Source organism: Pteropus vampyrus, unplaced genomic scaffold (genome assembly GCF_000151845.1).
Source record: "Pteropus vampyrus isolate Shadow unplaced genomic scaffold, Pvam_2.0 Scaffold410, whole genome shotgun sequence".
Lineage (NCBI taxonomy): Eukaryota > Metazoa > Chordata > Mammalia > Chiroptera > Pteropodidae > Pteropus > Pteropus vampyrus.
The window spans coordinates 1,471,687-1,487,761 of NW_011889191.1; the positions used below are offsets into that span (position 1 = coordinate 1,471,687).

Below are 16,075 nucleotides of genomic sequence, written 5' to 3' on the forward strand. Positions count from 1 at the left end.
TTTGGCATCCAACAGAAAGAAATTCAGAAACATGTTTTTTAGTAATTTATTTTCTAGAAGAAATCCTGTGCCTCAGATTTATAGCTTGGGCAACTTTCAAAAATTCTTCCTTTTCAATTACTGAGAGTGGTTGGCAATCTAGAGCACGATTCTCACACTCTGGCACACCCAGGGTCATAGAGGGGCTCCTAATAACATCCACTGTGGACCACATACCCCCAGGGGATGCTGACCTGCTGGTTCAGGGAGAACACTTTGAGAACCACTGGATTGGATCATTCGATTTGACAAATTTCAAACACCATATTTAACCTCCATAGATTCGAAATTGCAAGTATCGTCTTAAAGTTGCCTTGCAGTGTCTTTGATGTTTAAGGAGTGATAACAACATGTGGAGTATTTTCTTATTTCTTTCGTGTTATTTTCTTTTGTTTGGATCAAATATTTATTCTAGGTACTGTTGAAATGACTCAGGAAATTTTCTTCCTCATGAAAATTTGACATTGATTTTCAATTCATCCTCAAAAATCATGAAAAATTCCAAATAGGGCAACTTGGCATAAATAAATAACTACATACTAAATATGGTACTAAGTATAATTTTGGTTAATGTTATAAATATTGCTATGTCAAACAATTTTACAAAGATTAAAATTATTCTAATCTCATTTATTCTTCCTTTTAGTATTTAAATTTTACAAACGTGTTCACTCAAAAAAGGGTATGTTCCTCCTGGTTATCTATCCAATGCTTTATCAACATTCATAATTATCATTTATTTATTTCTCTTTGATTTTTTAAAAATGTCAAATAATTGTTTTGTAATAAAATCAATTACTTTTGCAATAATTATTAATTATGGCAGCATATTACTTTAGAAATAGAAATATACATTTCTATTTCTTTCTTAAGAATGTCACAAATATTATATCAGTAAACTAAAAGCCTATCACATAAATCCCATTGGTGTATGTCATGGATATTATATCAATATTAAGAACAGGTGAAATTTTATGCTGTGGCTAGATATCTGCCTACTTCCAGACTTTGGATTTGCCAAATTGTATATGTACTTAAGCCAATTAAGTTACATGAAAGGAACAATAGACATTAACTTAGGAAAGAATTATATCGAGGAGTTAAAATATGAGACCATAGGAAGAAGAATAAAGATAAAATACAAATCCAGAAAAGAAGGTACAGAGCGTAAATGCCCTCTCCTGAGTATGTTCCTCCCTATGTCTTTTCAAAAGAAGCAGAAAGAGCCAGACACACCAGGTAAAATTATGTTTGTTTCTGAGGACGGAGGCTTTCAGGCACTTACGACTCACTTCTCCTTCTGTCTTCCTGAAGATCTGTGAGCTCCTAGCAATCGTATTTTCTGGGTATCAGACACTAAACCAAAGACAATTTGCTGAAAACCTCAATTATCAAAAAATTCAGTCTGCTTGAACAGTGGATAATAATTTTTTTCTCTTCAGTGAAGATTTCCTGGCTCCACAAGCATACAAATAGTTTCTAGTTTACAGACAGGAGAGGGTTAACCAGTAATTGTACCAACCCATACAGACTGCAATTTGGCCATCTTCTGTGCACTGATTTCCTGCCTCCTCCAATTATCCAGCCTCCTGCACTACACCTGGTAGTCAAGGTCCTGTCTCCGCAGTGCAGGACGCTGGTATGGCTGCCCTAAAATACACCTGTTGTGGGCAGATTCCTGCAGGTTAATTTCCACTGCCAGAGAAATTGCTCTAAATTGCATTGACTTTCAATGGGTTCCCACTGGCAAACACCTGGAGGCATTCGCCTGCAGATGACTGCCCAGAGACCCAGGTGTGTTTCTGGAGAATGCCTTGCCCCAGTTCATCCTGATGAGATGTCTTAGTGCTCAGAGTGCAAAACAACTACCCCAGGTTAATGAGTCACAAAGACATTAACATTCAAAAAGGCTTAAAAAAAAAAAGCCTTAAAGGCAACAGACTCTGTCAGATCTTCAAGGGGAAAACTGCCTCAGAAGAGAGGTAATAGCATGAGGTTTCATTTCTAACAAACCATTCCTGAACTTCTTAACAGCCCCTCCTCTTGATAGAAGCAAGTTTTCCAGTAAAGGCAGTCCATATGGAAACTGTCTTTTCTGGATATTACTTGCTAATGAGTTGAGTGTCTACTTATACACACTTGAAGTTATATTTCATTCCTCTTTTTTTGTTTTCCTGCAGTTTCTGAATCATCTGACTTTATGAAGATAAAAATCTAAGAAAATGTAGATGAAAGATAAAATCTCTTAAATGTATCCGAGTACCACCAAGCTTTTTGAAAACATACTTATTATTATTAAACAGATACATGCAATTCTTGCTTTTCCAACTGTAATTTTCTACCAGGTTTCTCACAGAGAAATTAAACTGTCTTCTTAAAATAAGACTACAGACACAAAATAAAGTTCTTAAATTCAACTCCTTTTAACCCTTTTCTGGTTCAGAGAAAAAAAAGTGCAGCTCGGGTTTCTCTGAACCCTTTTCTGGTTCAGAGAAAAAAAAGTTTACACTGGAAGTCAAAGTAGAAAGCCTACCTAGGTCCTTCACTTCAAGGTCCAGAACTGGTTCTTATATATATTCTCAGCCCCACTTAGCAGGCATGTGGTTTCTCTTTTCCTCTTTTTAGACTTAAACTCTGATGCCTATAACAAAAATCATCTTTCATTGACTTATATATAATGAATGGATACAGATCAAAACTAGGCCTATAGACAGAACTATCAAGTGATAAATTTGGCAATTACAAGTATATTTATGTTTCCATAGTGCCAGTCAGTCACTTCGGTTTACTTGATTTATGAATGAATATGCGTAAGTCAAGAAAATTTGTTCTAATTCCCAAAATCTTTTGTGTCATGGCAGGAATCCAAGTTTATACTACACTTTTCTATGCTTTATTCCTAATTGAAACTGCCTTCCTGCCAACCTTTCATTTGTTTCCAGAAAAGTAATATTTGATTGGACTTAGAGCCAAAGTGCTCTTCCTACTGCACAATTCAGCTTTCTCCCTCCCCTTCTACTTCCTGTTAATTCTCTCCCTACTCAACAAAGTATTTCCTTTTGTGTTTCACATAGCTCTTGTTTAAAGTGAAAGTAATAATTCTGTTTAAGAACTCAGGGTGTCTACGGCCATGCTACCTTGAACAAGCCCAACGCCATCTGATCTTGAAAGCTAAGCAGGGTCAGGCCTGGTTAGTACTTGGATGGGAGACCACCCAGGAAGACCAGGTGCTGTAGGCATAAAAAATAAAAAAATAAGGGATTGTAAGCTGACAAGGTCCTTGCAGCAATCTGTGAAGTCAACCAAGGGCTGGTTGCCTTGCCTAAAAAAATAAAAAGTAAAAATAATAATAATAAAAAAAAAAGAACTCAGGGCTGTGTTGCATATTTAGTAAACACTGATGAACCGGAAATGCATAGGCAGTAAAACAAATGGAGAAGATAAAGCTGCATAAGTTAGATATTCACTCTGAGCAAGTAGGCACTCCAGGTAAGATCTGGGGACTCGAGATTCATCTCTTTCCCAGTTTTTGTGGTCTCCCACATAGTTTCCTTCTTATTCTGACAATGGACTCTTTTTGGTTTTCGTATTGCTCAGTAGGAGTAACTCTGGTAATGACTTTCCAGAGTGTGCCTTATGTCCACTTTATCTTGCATTGTATTTTCATAAATGTTTGAAAATTTTCCAAAGAGTTATATTCTTTAAGAAACGATCAGAGTTTAAAAAGGAATTTTCAGTTAACCAGAGACAATTGGACTGTCACTAATTCTTAGGAGAAAAGGAAAGATCATTTTGAGATGAGCCACCAGCAGGATACCAGTCCACAAGATAGTCAGAAACAGAAGATGTGCTTGTCCTAGAAGGATAATCAGTAATGTAGAGCTGGACAAAACACAACCTTGGGAATAGCCGGGTGGTTCCACCTTCATATTAATAAGTGTTGGTATCCTCAGGAGAGGGAAAAGAGCCGTACTTGCCTACCAATCTCTGGAACATTTTGTGAAGACAAAGAGACACCATATTGGTACAATTTCTTGATCTCTGAGAGAGAGAGTTGGAAACACGTTGTGACTGTTGGTCTGACAAGGGTGGTGATGGAGAGAAAACATAAAAAGAATTGCCTTAATCTTCTTAAGATAGGGGAAGAGATTTACAGTACCTGGTCTTCTCTCCAGAGCACTGGCTTCCTCTCACTTTTCAATGGATTCCTCTCACTTTTCAATGGTCAAATCATAATGTCCTCTTTATAAAAACTCCCTCCTTCTCATATTTTCAAGCTGAATTTAATACACTTATTCAGTGCAATCCAACCGAACTTTAAAAAAATAACGCTTGACACATACTGCCTTCAGTATAGTTAATTCTGTAGACATCTATGCAAAGGTTTGGGGAACTTTTCTGTAAAGGGCTAGATAGTAACTATTTTAGGTCTTGAAGATATCCAGTCTTTGTCATAACTACTCAACTCTGCCTTTGCAGCACAAAAACAATCATAGACAATAAATAAACAAATGTGTGTGGCTGTGTTCAAATAAAACCTTATTTACAAAATTAGGTAGCAAGTCAGATTTGGCCCATGAGCTATAAATTGTGGATCTCTCATCTGTGCCAATAGTGTGTAAACTCATTGAGGGCAGAGCTATACTTTACTATATTTTTGTAAAACATATCGGGTACATAGCCTCTGGACTTGACTCTTTGAATTAAAATACCAACTCACTAGCTTTGGCACCTTGGGCAAGGCATTTAACTGCTCTGTTCCTCATGAAAAATATGATAATGAAACCTGTTACATAGTTATTGCAAGAGTCAAGCGAAATAATCCCTTTAATGCACTGGCACATGTTAAACATTCAGTAAATGTTAGCCATTAATATCTTTTATGGTATGGATGTTCAATAGATAATTGTTGAATAAATACATAGTGAGATATTCATGTTTCAAGTTTATCTGTAACAGATCAACATTATTTGAAAATAATGAATATGAAATATTAAGATATGTTCATAAAAGACCTGCCTAAATCTAATTATTTATAGAAACTGAAATTGACTATTATCATCTTGAACAACAAAATCGTTTTTGAAAAGATGCAGGATACAGATATGAAAGGGGAGACAGGAGGCAGAAAAAAAGCAGTGCTTAATTCATGGCAGTAAACAAAATAAATTCTGTAAATTTATCATTTTTAAAAATTGAAATATCAATACATTAATTCAATCAGAAATAATAAATACAAATTTAAAAGAACAAATCAATGCCAGAATTTTTGATTATTTAATAAAGTTAAAAGATTAGCAGATGAGTAGGTTTACCAAATCAATTCTTGTTTGTTTTAATAAAATTTTTGATATTTTGTCATAATCATTATTTATATACAGCATTATGTCTCACCAAATGAATAAAAATTGGTATAAACAGAAGCTTGCTACATAAATGGAAAACAAGGAAAATGTTCAAATCACATGCACTAAAGGAGGGATTTTTAAATGAGAGTTCGTAAAATATGAGGCATCCAACCTTCAGAAGTATCTTCATGGTTAGTGGCCCTTTGTCTGCCTCACCAAACATTCTTCACTCTTCTCTGCCCTGTGGCGTGACTGGGAGGTCAGCCTCTTGTGGACTGCTGCCACTGGGATCCCTTGTCTGCTGGCTTCCAGTTTGTGGGGCCAATGGGAGGCACCAGCAAGAAGTCAAAAATCAGGAGGAAAGAGAGACCAGAGTGTTTCCTTGTCACTGCCCCTAGCTGTTTGAGGGCTGTATCTCTGGTAGCTCTGATGTCTCTCCACAGCTGCTGTCCCACAGCCCCCCTCCTCCATGTCTCTGCTGTCACTGGGCGTTGTCAGTCACACTCTTAAGTAGAAACCTTAAAAATAATTCAGCATTAGATTCTCATATAACATGTGACAGGAAAAGAGAGTGGAAGAGCATTGAAAATCAAGTTATTATAAAAATAAATACATCTTTTTCTTCTCAGTTAAGGGGGTAAAAATAGTGAGATCTGGAACATATGAACCTTTGTTAGGATGAAAATATTATATAGAGTTTTTGGATATCCCATAGGGTGCTGAGCTTAGGTTATGTGTAGGTCTGTACTTAAAAAAAAAAAAAAAATAGCCTCTTGAGCAGTTAGGGACAAAGTAGACTGAGGAAAAGAGAAGAACATTGCCAAGGGCTGGAGCTCAGGTTGGTGTAAACAGCTGCTGAAGGACAGCTTAAGAAAGAGAAGACCCAATCATCAATCCTAAGTGGTGTGTGTTGCTGAAATGCGTCCTTTCTGTCTCTCAAAGCATTCACTAAATTCAGCTCTACATAAAAAAGTCTTAGAGTGGTTGCTGTTTTTTTCTTTTATTTGTTAGTTTTGTTTTTTTATGAGGGTGGTAATTGTTTGTTTAATTATCTTTATTTTGTTGTTGTCGGACTGTAATTGTGGTTACATTGTGGATAAAAAGACAAAGGGGATGAATTTCATGTTTGGTCAATACAGAACTGTGACAGCTCAGATGAGTCGTGGATAATTACAGACAACCAGCTAAGCAGGGTTTGAAGGACAATGTAATCTACTCTATCCTCCCCAAATCTCAAGGAAGAATGATAGAAACATAAGTTTAGAGCCCTTTCTTAGTCCATTTGGGCTGCTATAACAAATAGCAGAGACTGGGTAGCTTATGAGAAAGAGAACTTGATTTCTCACAGTGCTGGAGGCTGGAAGTCTGAGATCTGGGTGGCAGTGTGGTCCCGTGAGGACCCTCTCCTGGGTCTTATCTCACATGGTGGGAGGGAACAGCTAGTTCTCAGAACCGCTTTAATAAGGGCATTAATTCCATCCTTGAGGGCTCCACTTTCATGAGCTAATCACTTCCCAAAGGCCCCACCTCCCAATACCTCAACCTTGGGTATTAGGATCTCAGCATATGAATTTGAGGTGAGGCACAAACATTCAGACTGTAGCAAGCCCTATTTGACCATATTTCATCTGAATCCTAAAGGTCAGGGCATTTCTGGTTGCATCTGAGTTGTATAAAATGGAGAAACCGAGACCCAAATTGTTCAAGTGGCTTACCTAGGATTGCCTAGCACAATTTAAGTTTGCTAATTCTCATGGCTTTCCCCCATGATAAGATGCTAATTTCAAACCTCACAATGGTCAATTGCAGCTACCTTCATATGGCTCATGGGAATTCGAAATGTTAACTTTAAATGCTATCGGTCCCAGACTGAGGCAAAGCCAGAGGGCGCTGGAATGCCTTCTTTTTTCAACCCATGAATAGTAACAACCCTGGATCCACAAGCTTTTTGCCATTGTAAATAACCATGGCCTGAGGTGTCTGGCAAGCTAGCCTTGTTGCTCAACTCCACACTGTTTCTTTTGATGACAAAAGTATGGCAAGGAGCTCTTGATGTTGAAATGTGCACCAAGAGAAGGCTGCCTTGCTGCTCTGATGCCAGTTGTTCTCTTCCTTCTGACCACTTGGGCTGCACGGCCACTCCCATCAAAACTGTGGGCACGCTGGCCTTGCACTAGGCTCACGTCTGGGTTGATGGGTTGTGATTTAGCTGATAGAGGCTAACTTAATTATTTCTAGAAATACAAGAACTTCTGCCTGATTCATACTTCTCATTTAATTTATGTAGCTGCTCTGCAGAAATGTTTACTGTGCACAACTTACTGGAACTCCTGCTATGTGATATTATGGGCCTCTCCTGGGGCTAGGGAGGCAAGAGCTGAACTGAAGCTGAAGCTCCATGGCAGAAGACAGTTTTGTTTCTTGGATCAAGAAACTCCAGAGCTGAGAATAGGTTTGTTTCCCAGATCAAGGGCAAGCACTGCGGGTGCTCAGGAGTAAAATCCTACAAAGCCTGTGACTCTGAGCACTCCTGCTGCCTGCTCCTGTATATTGAGCCTTAAAGGAATACAGAAATAAACTAAACACATTTTATTGGGTAGAATTTACACCAAGCTCCTGAGAATTGGGTAAGAGAGTAAATAACATTTTCCTTCTTTATTATGTTGGCTGCCTCTTATGAACTATCTCATAGAATGTGAGGAAAATATACAATCAAGTGCCAAGTAAATAACATCATTAATTCAAATGAAATAAAGTGAGAAACATGACTCAGTCTAAACTACTATATTTTTTAAAAAAATTAGAATGATCTCATGTGAAAGTGACAGGAATGTGCTGTAATTTAGAAATAGATGAATCATCCACTGTTCTCAAGATAACATTTTTATGGGCTGATGAAATCTATGTAATATATCTTTTAAAAATAATAATAAACTTCTGTCCATAAAATACCTTTATTAGAGTTTACTGGGTTTCACAGAAATAGCAGCTAATGTCTGGAGCACCCATTGAAGTGCAGGTCGTTTGTTTGATAGTGATTATAGAGTATTATTAAAAATGGGCAATTCACAAAATGTTAACAATTCTAGCTTTATACAGATCCACACAGAAAATAAAACTGTTAAATTGTGGGGATTATATACTATAAAATATTTATTGTTGCACAATATATTGTTAACTGTGTTGACTACTCTTCAGTAAGGTGCTGCATAAATGAAAAATTAACCACTGTAGAACAGAAAATAGTTTAAAGTCATGAAGTGAGTTTGTATGCATACAAAGTAGCTTTGTCCTGGACACTGTAATGCGGAAACACTTTACAGCAGAGAAGACACCATAGCAGAACACTTGACAGCAAAACAAAACCAGGTCCAGCACCAAGGTTGCTAAATTGAAGATGTGCACACGAACATGGGCTGGCCTGCAATATGATGTCGAAGGGCACACGTGGACTTTGAGGAGACGATGAAGTTTCACTGATGTCGTAACCTTCTCCTGGCAATTTGAGGCACATGTCTGCTGTCATTGTGTTGTGACATTTGAGAGAGATCATAAACTTCCGGATTAAAATTTCTTTTCATATTTAGAAAATTACTTTAAAAATTGATTATTATACTCACTCTGTGCATTAGGAACCTCTCTGGTAAAATCATGGCTTTGGTCTGAAATGTTACTGTATAGTGGATTACATTTTTGCTGTTAATCAGAACATTTTACTCAAACAGTAATCTCAGAATTCTTTCTTCTCATTGATTTTGTTTCTTTCTCTCTCAAAAACTCAGTGTTAGCATACTTCCTTTTAGACTTTTGGGAATGACAGTTTCTCTTCTGTGTGTTCTGGGAATGATTTTTAAGAAACAGCTACTTCACTTTGTTATCTGCTTAAAACACTTAAATGGAAGCCCGAAGCACCAAATTTTCATCCTTCTGCTACTGAAGTAGCCAAAGAAATTTATATGAGTTAGAACCCAACAGAGAATGAAATCTCACTGGCCCGAAATTGCAGGGTTTGAACATGCTCTCCCGTGAGGACTTAATTAAGTTGCTGACTCGGTTTTCTGAATTTCTGTACAGTACCTGACAGCACTAACCATGGTACCTTTCTTCTTGACTTTTAAAACAAGTTTGGAATTGAGGTTTTGCATAGAGTCTTCATGATGAACCTCATTCTCACAGACACCCCTCAGTTAGTAAGCCCCATTCACATGTGAGCCAGTTACACGCTGCTGGGAGTTGAATTAACTGCTGTAATTTCTTCATTCAGAACATACCCAAATGTAAATTGTCCAGAATCTTAGAAGACTTGAAAGGATGACCCACTACCTATATCTTCTTCTTAGTTCAAAAGGTATCACTATTTTGGGCCTTTATACTAGAAAAATCATGTAGAGTCAAGATAAAGAGTACTTTTAAAAAGCATTCTCTTGGTGCCTATGTTAAGGGTGGAAAATTTGCAAGTGAGCCAACTAGCTAAGTCAACTACAGGGAAGAAATAGCTTTAGATACCAGAAGTTGTCCTACTTGCTTGTGTGTAGTTTAGGTTTGTACAAGATACGAAGATGGCCAATGTCTGCTTCTGTAATCCATTTACTTGTTAATTAAGGGTGTTTGTTGTTCCAGGCAAAAATATGCCAACAACCAACTTCCACTTCTGTAATCTGCTGGCTTGTTCAGGAGACCACCAGGATATGGTCTTAAGCTTTATCAGCTGTCTCCTCTGAAAGCTCGGGGCGGATCTCCTCTAACCCTGCCTGGTAGAGAGTCAGTAGCCGGCCGGCTAATAAAGGCTCATAATTAATCTCAGTTGGCTCAGTGGGTCTTAGAATCGTTCGTGCCATAACACCTATTTCTTGGAGTTAATTATACACATCCTGTTGAGACTGAACTATGAGCTACTTGAGGGCAGGCAACATATTTTAATTCATTTATATTGAATGTGCCAGGTGAATAGTAGGCATTCAGTAAATATTTGTTGAAAGAACAAGGAATGAATAGACAGACATACTTTGCCATTTCCTCCTCCAGCCTCCAGGTTAATATTGTAGTTGAGACTATTATCTTGGAAGTGCAACATTGAAAGGTAGGGGAAAAGAATTAAAATAAACAGTAGTGCATGTCTACTTTTGAAGAAAAACTGAAAAGAATTTGCACTGTCCTAGAAATGGGGTTAAAAGGCTTTATGGGCAATGATGCATCTGAACAAAACAATTCTTTACCCTTGAAATATGTGAAAGAGCTTGTGGAAAACATGGTTCAAAGAGCTTGTCACATTTGGTGTTTTGCCAAATTATTATTGTCTTTAGCATTTATTGTCTTACAAAGTGGGGATTCATTGCTCAGTCTTTACAAAGCTTACAGTTCAAATTGCCAACAGGCAATCTTAATGTTGAAACAAAATATAGATTTCTCAATGGCAAACCCAGGAAATTTCTTTGCACTTAAACTAAGATAAACAGAATTGAGGAAATTACCACAGTTTAGTCTTCCCAGAATCCTACAAAGTACACACTCTCTCGTAAACAAAAACAAACATAAGACAATTGACCAATGGGAAATAATTTTCATGATTCATTACTGGATTAGACATTTCTAAGAAAATTTCAATAAAGAAACGCAGCTCAAATATGGCTTAATGAACCTGTAAAAGTTGATGGCAAGCTTTCTGATATAAAACATTACATAGAATCAGTGGTGGTTGTTGTCAGCCCGTCCTGTAGGAAACAACATTGGGATCACTTGCACGAAGCTTCTGATAAATGCTATCGTAAGCTACAGATATAGAAACTTAAGTGTAAAGAAAAAGAAATGAGGATGACAGGCTAGGTTATTCTCCTGTCGCAAGGCCAGTTAATCTTTGGGTTTTTTTTATTTATTGAAGAAATGACTCAGTAAGTCAGTCGTTGCTTTTGCCTTATTTTAAAAACTTGCGTTAGACTTTCTACAGTATGGAGAAAAATATTTCCATTTTTAAAATAAGGAGATTATACTAGATTCACTTTTTGTGTCTTAAATATTTTGTGATTTTATGAATTCACTAAAAAAAAAATCGTATTCTTCTTGCAAACAAATGAGTTTCAAGGTGACAGTTATCTGTGATGCCAATTTCCAGTTTAGTTTCTAGAACAGAGTAGGTGTATATTTTTGTTGTTGCACTGAATCTACAACAAATCTTTCAAAATGAAAAAGGTAAACAATGTCTCCAGAATCTTATGCAATATTGCTTTTAAGAAGGAAAGTTAGGGACCGATACACATCTTACACCTTTAGATTGCCTTTTTTCAAATACCATAGCGTAACAATGCGGATGCAAAATAGCTTGTGGAACTGATTTTTAAGCTTCTGCTTCTACAATAGTCTTTAATCATGTAGAAAAATTATGTTGAAAATGTCCTCTAATATTGAGTAACAGCTGTGCTACATATTCTGCTAGTACTAGCGATTCATAAATTAAAATAACTGGCAATTTTGCACTAAATTTATGTCAGCAAATACATGGTCAGTGTCGGATAGGATGTTAAATCATAAACATTAAAGAAGTTTTCTGGAACAAAAGACCAGCCCCATTAATTTCAATGGTTTAAATAAGTGATTAAATAAACCATCCGGTATGTTATGAGAGACTTATATTTTTTATCCTTAAGAACTCTGAACAGATTAGCCTTAATTCCCTATTGAAATTCTCCTGACTCCTAGATGATAGTCAGAGGGCAACAATATATCTCAGAATTAGACAAGCTCCTGCATATCCTAGATACAATGCCTCAGAGTTTGTGCTTTTAAAAGGCTGCTGTACATGAAAGCAGCCACTGATTTATGAGTTTATTTCTAAATTTGTCGCATTTCCTAAAAGTAATGTACTCTAGTATGCTCTATTTGCACAATTCTCTGCTACATTTATTTCCACAGGAAAAATTCCCCGTTTTTTGTGATTAGTTCTTTTTGAAATAAGGACATTATTTCAAAAAGTTTGTACATACTGCGGTCTAATTTTGATCAAAGCAAAAAAAAAGTAAATGGGTATGTGAAGAGTGGAGAGAAAACTCCAATAGAAATACAACAGAAATGATCTGCTTTGCAAAGACAAATTCTTGACAAAGAACCATTCACTGAGACAAATTCTGATTGTCTTTGAAATCCAAAAAGAATGCAGTCTTCGGTAATTCTGGTTTAAAATGGCATATTAAATTCGAGCAGGAAAGAGTTTATGCTGATTTCAGACTTCTTCAAAGGCACATTCAATGACAAAAAACAAAGGAGTAATTTTCTATAAGGTTTTGAGGGAAGGTGTGGCCCACAATACCAGACCCAGACAACATAAGAGTCAAATAAAATGGCAACCAAAAATATTCTCAAACAGGCTATGTATTTCTTCTACAAAGATAAACAAAATCAAAACTCTCATATTCTCCTGAGATCTGATGAATACTTCTTATGAAAACTACTAAAAAAAGCAAGAGTTAAAACAAAATAAACACCTTTGAATAGAGAAGCCCACTGTAAAAGAACTGGAAAAGGAAGCATTTGAATAAAACTAAGATTAATTCCTGCAATAATTATGGTATAACATAAAGGTAAATGCAGGCTTAATATCTAAAATGTAATATATAATTTATTAGATATTAAATATTATATAACTAATAAAATACTTGAGAACCGAAGATGAAACCTGGGAGCAAGTATAAAGTACTGACATATTCGTAGCCAAAATTAATTGATACCAACATTGAAACATGTAGTTAAAAATCGCAACTCAAATGTAATGTTTTTCACGGTTGCTCAGGATTAGAGGACTCTACTATGTAATAATACATTTGGGGGCAAATAAATATTTTTCTGACATTTACCCAACCTTTCTCTTATTTCCTATGAATTTTTTCTTTGTTAAATGCAAATAAATATTATTCCACTTTTTTTGACTTCTGTGATTTCCAAGGACTCTGATGACACAACATTTAGATATTTTGTTATTGTTCCATAGATCCTTGGAGCTCTGTTAATTTTTCCACATTATTTTCTCTCTGTTGTTCACTGAGTAATTTCTATTATTCTACCTCTTGTTCTCTGATTCTTTCCTCTGTCACTTTCCTGCCACAGTTGAGCCGACCCACTGAGTTTTTCATTTTGATTATTCAGTCCTAAAATTTCCGTTTGGTTCTTCTTTATATCTTCTATTTTTTTGCTAAACTTTCTTTCTTGAGGCTTAGCACTTTTTTTCAGTTTTTTTTTTTTCATATGTGTTTATAATTTCTCACTAAAGCTTTTTAAAATCATGGCTGCTTTAAAATCTTTGTCAGATAATTCTAGCATCTCTGTTACTTCACTGCTGGCATCTATTGATTGTCCTTTTCATTCATTTCGAGATTTGTTTGGTGTTTGGTGTGATGAGTGACTTTTGATTGAAACCATACAGTTTTGTATTATGTTATGAGATTCCAGGCCTTATTAAAACCTGTTTCAGCTAACTTTCTCTGATACCACTCCAGTGGGGGCCAGAGGTTGGAGGTGGCACTGCCTCATTACTACCCATGGACTTGAAGGTCCAGGTTCCATGCTGAATCTCAACCGACACCTTGGGAATGGAGCGGGTGGAGGAGGATTCCTTGTTAGTGCTAGGAGAAAGTGGGAGGTCCAGCTCCCCCTGTTGCCTCGTTACCACTGGCTGATGGTGAAAGCTCTGACACTATCACTAAGCTTTCTCTGAAGGTGAGGGGCACCTCATTACTGATATGTGGGGGTGAAAGTCCAGGCTTCCTATTTTGCCTTCTCAGATACTAGCCCAGAGTGGGTGTTGGGGTGTCTCACTGCAGCCTCGCTCTACATTCAACTTTGCTAGTATGGATGGGGTTGGGTCCGCAGTCTTTTCTGTGCTGCTGTTTGGCTGGAGGACGGTGGTTATTGTCTTGCTAGGCTGTCCCTTTCCTATTTCTTTGGCTAGAGAGAGCACGCTTTGATGGGACTTTTTTGTCTACACTTGTTAGCCTTTCTGGATTGCTGGATCCTTCACCTCCAAGTCTAGGATATAGGAGACAAAAGAAAATCTAAGAAGTTCAGCACTGCGTTATTCTTTGGATCCTGAAGTCTCTAACTAGTCTATTCTTTTTTCTCTACCTTTCTGAGGCTTTTTATGTTTGTTTTTTATATAATGTCCAGGGTTTTTAATTGTACTTAGCAAGAAGAATATGAAAAAGTGCACCTACTCTGTTGACCCAGAAAATTAATCATCCAGTTAATTTTAATTTCAGGTTTTATATTTTCCAATTCTAAAATGTCCATTTTATTCTTTCATAAATTCAATTTATCTGTTCAAATTCTCCATTTCTTTGTCCATTTTTCATGTATTCCTCTTAACATATTTGTGATAGCTACTTGTCCCTGCTACTAATTCCAACACCTGAATCTATTTCTATGACTGCATTTTCTATCGATTAGTATTTACTTTATCTTGCTTCTTTGCTTATCTCTTAATTGTTTATTGTATACCAGGCATATTTGAAAGAACCTTATAAACTGAAGAAAATGTTATTCCCCAGATGGGAACTTCAAAACGAGGCAACTGGCAAAAAAAAAAAAAAAAAAGAAAAAGATCATTTCAATCCCAACTGTAATTGAACTAGTTTGGTTATTTGAGGCTAGGTTGCAGCTTTACTTAGTTTCAACTTACCACTTGTTTCAAATATCTTTACGGTGATACATTTCCTGTATACACTGCAATCTCTTCCCTGTTGAAAAATCTAAGAACTGTGACTACAAAGGTTTTTTTGTTTTTGTTTTTGTTTTTTGGTTTCCAACCCGAACTTGTCTTCCATGTTATCCAAGCCAAATGCCCCACAAAAGTCCTGTGGTAAAAAATCAGCAAGCAGAAAGAATTAGCTATGTATTTAGGGAGCCTATAGGTCTAATATGTCAGCCAAGCCACAAAGTCACTAAGTCTCTTATTTCTCGTGACCTAGTTTTTGGCTTGCCGGCACCCAGGCTTGGCAAACTATCCAGAGAGGAAGGTGGCAAATGATTTCTTTTTACTTAGAAATCTCTTGTTCTTGAGATGTAGTTTCTTTAAGCTTCTGTATGTCTAACATTCTCCAACAGCATTAAAAATAGATAATTTTCAGTTTTTCTGTTTTGTCGATTTATTATAGTAGAAATAACATGGTAGGTCTGCTGCAAATTTCTATATCCTAATTGAAGCGATAAGCCCTAACATTATGTTTTGAGAGTTTAGTGAAGTCTTACATAATTTGTTTATAAATGGTTTCTAAAAGTTAAAAACCAATAAATTGCACTTGTATAATATGACTATATAACAGTTGCTACTGAAGAGCCAAACAATGTGCTAAGATTATATTTTCTTCCCCCAGGATTTTGGATCTACTTTTACACTTAAGAATCTTCCTAAAGTTAAGCTCAATGGCCTTTTATGCTCCATAAAATTCTATATTTTCATATAATGCATCCAATTAATTTTATATAATGCATCCAATTAATTTCTCCTAATTGTTCCTCTTCAGCCAGCTAGCTACTTTAGTCACTCAGCTGTAAATCTGGAATTTTCAGTGCTCTTCTGAATACTTATTAGTCTGACACTGAACCCAACAGGTTATCTGTGTCTTTTTACCTTTTATTTCATGTAGCCTGTCTTTTGGTCTTTCTGAAATATTTTCCAGATTTCCTTGACTTTGTCATAGATATAT

The 16,075-nt window shown here is 36.4% G+C and overlaps 1 pseudogene; it reads left to right on the forward strand.

Moving 5' to 3' along the window:
• The first annotated feature begins 3,159 nt into the window (after positions 1-3,159).
• LOC111731929 lies at positions 3,160-3,278 on the forward strand (annotated as a pseudogene).
• The last annotated feature ends 12,797 nt before the right edge of the window (positions 3,279-16,075 follow it).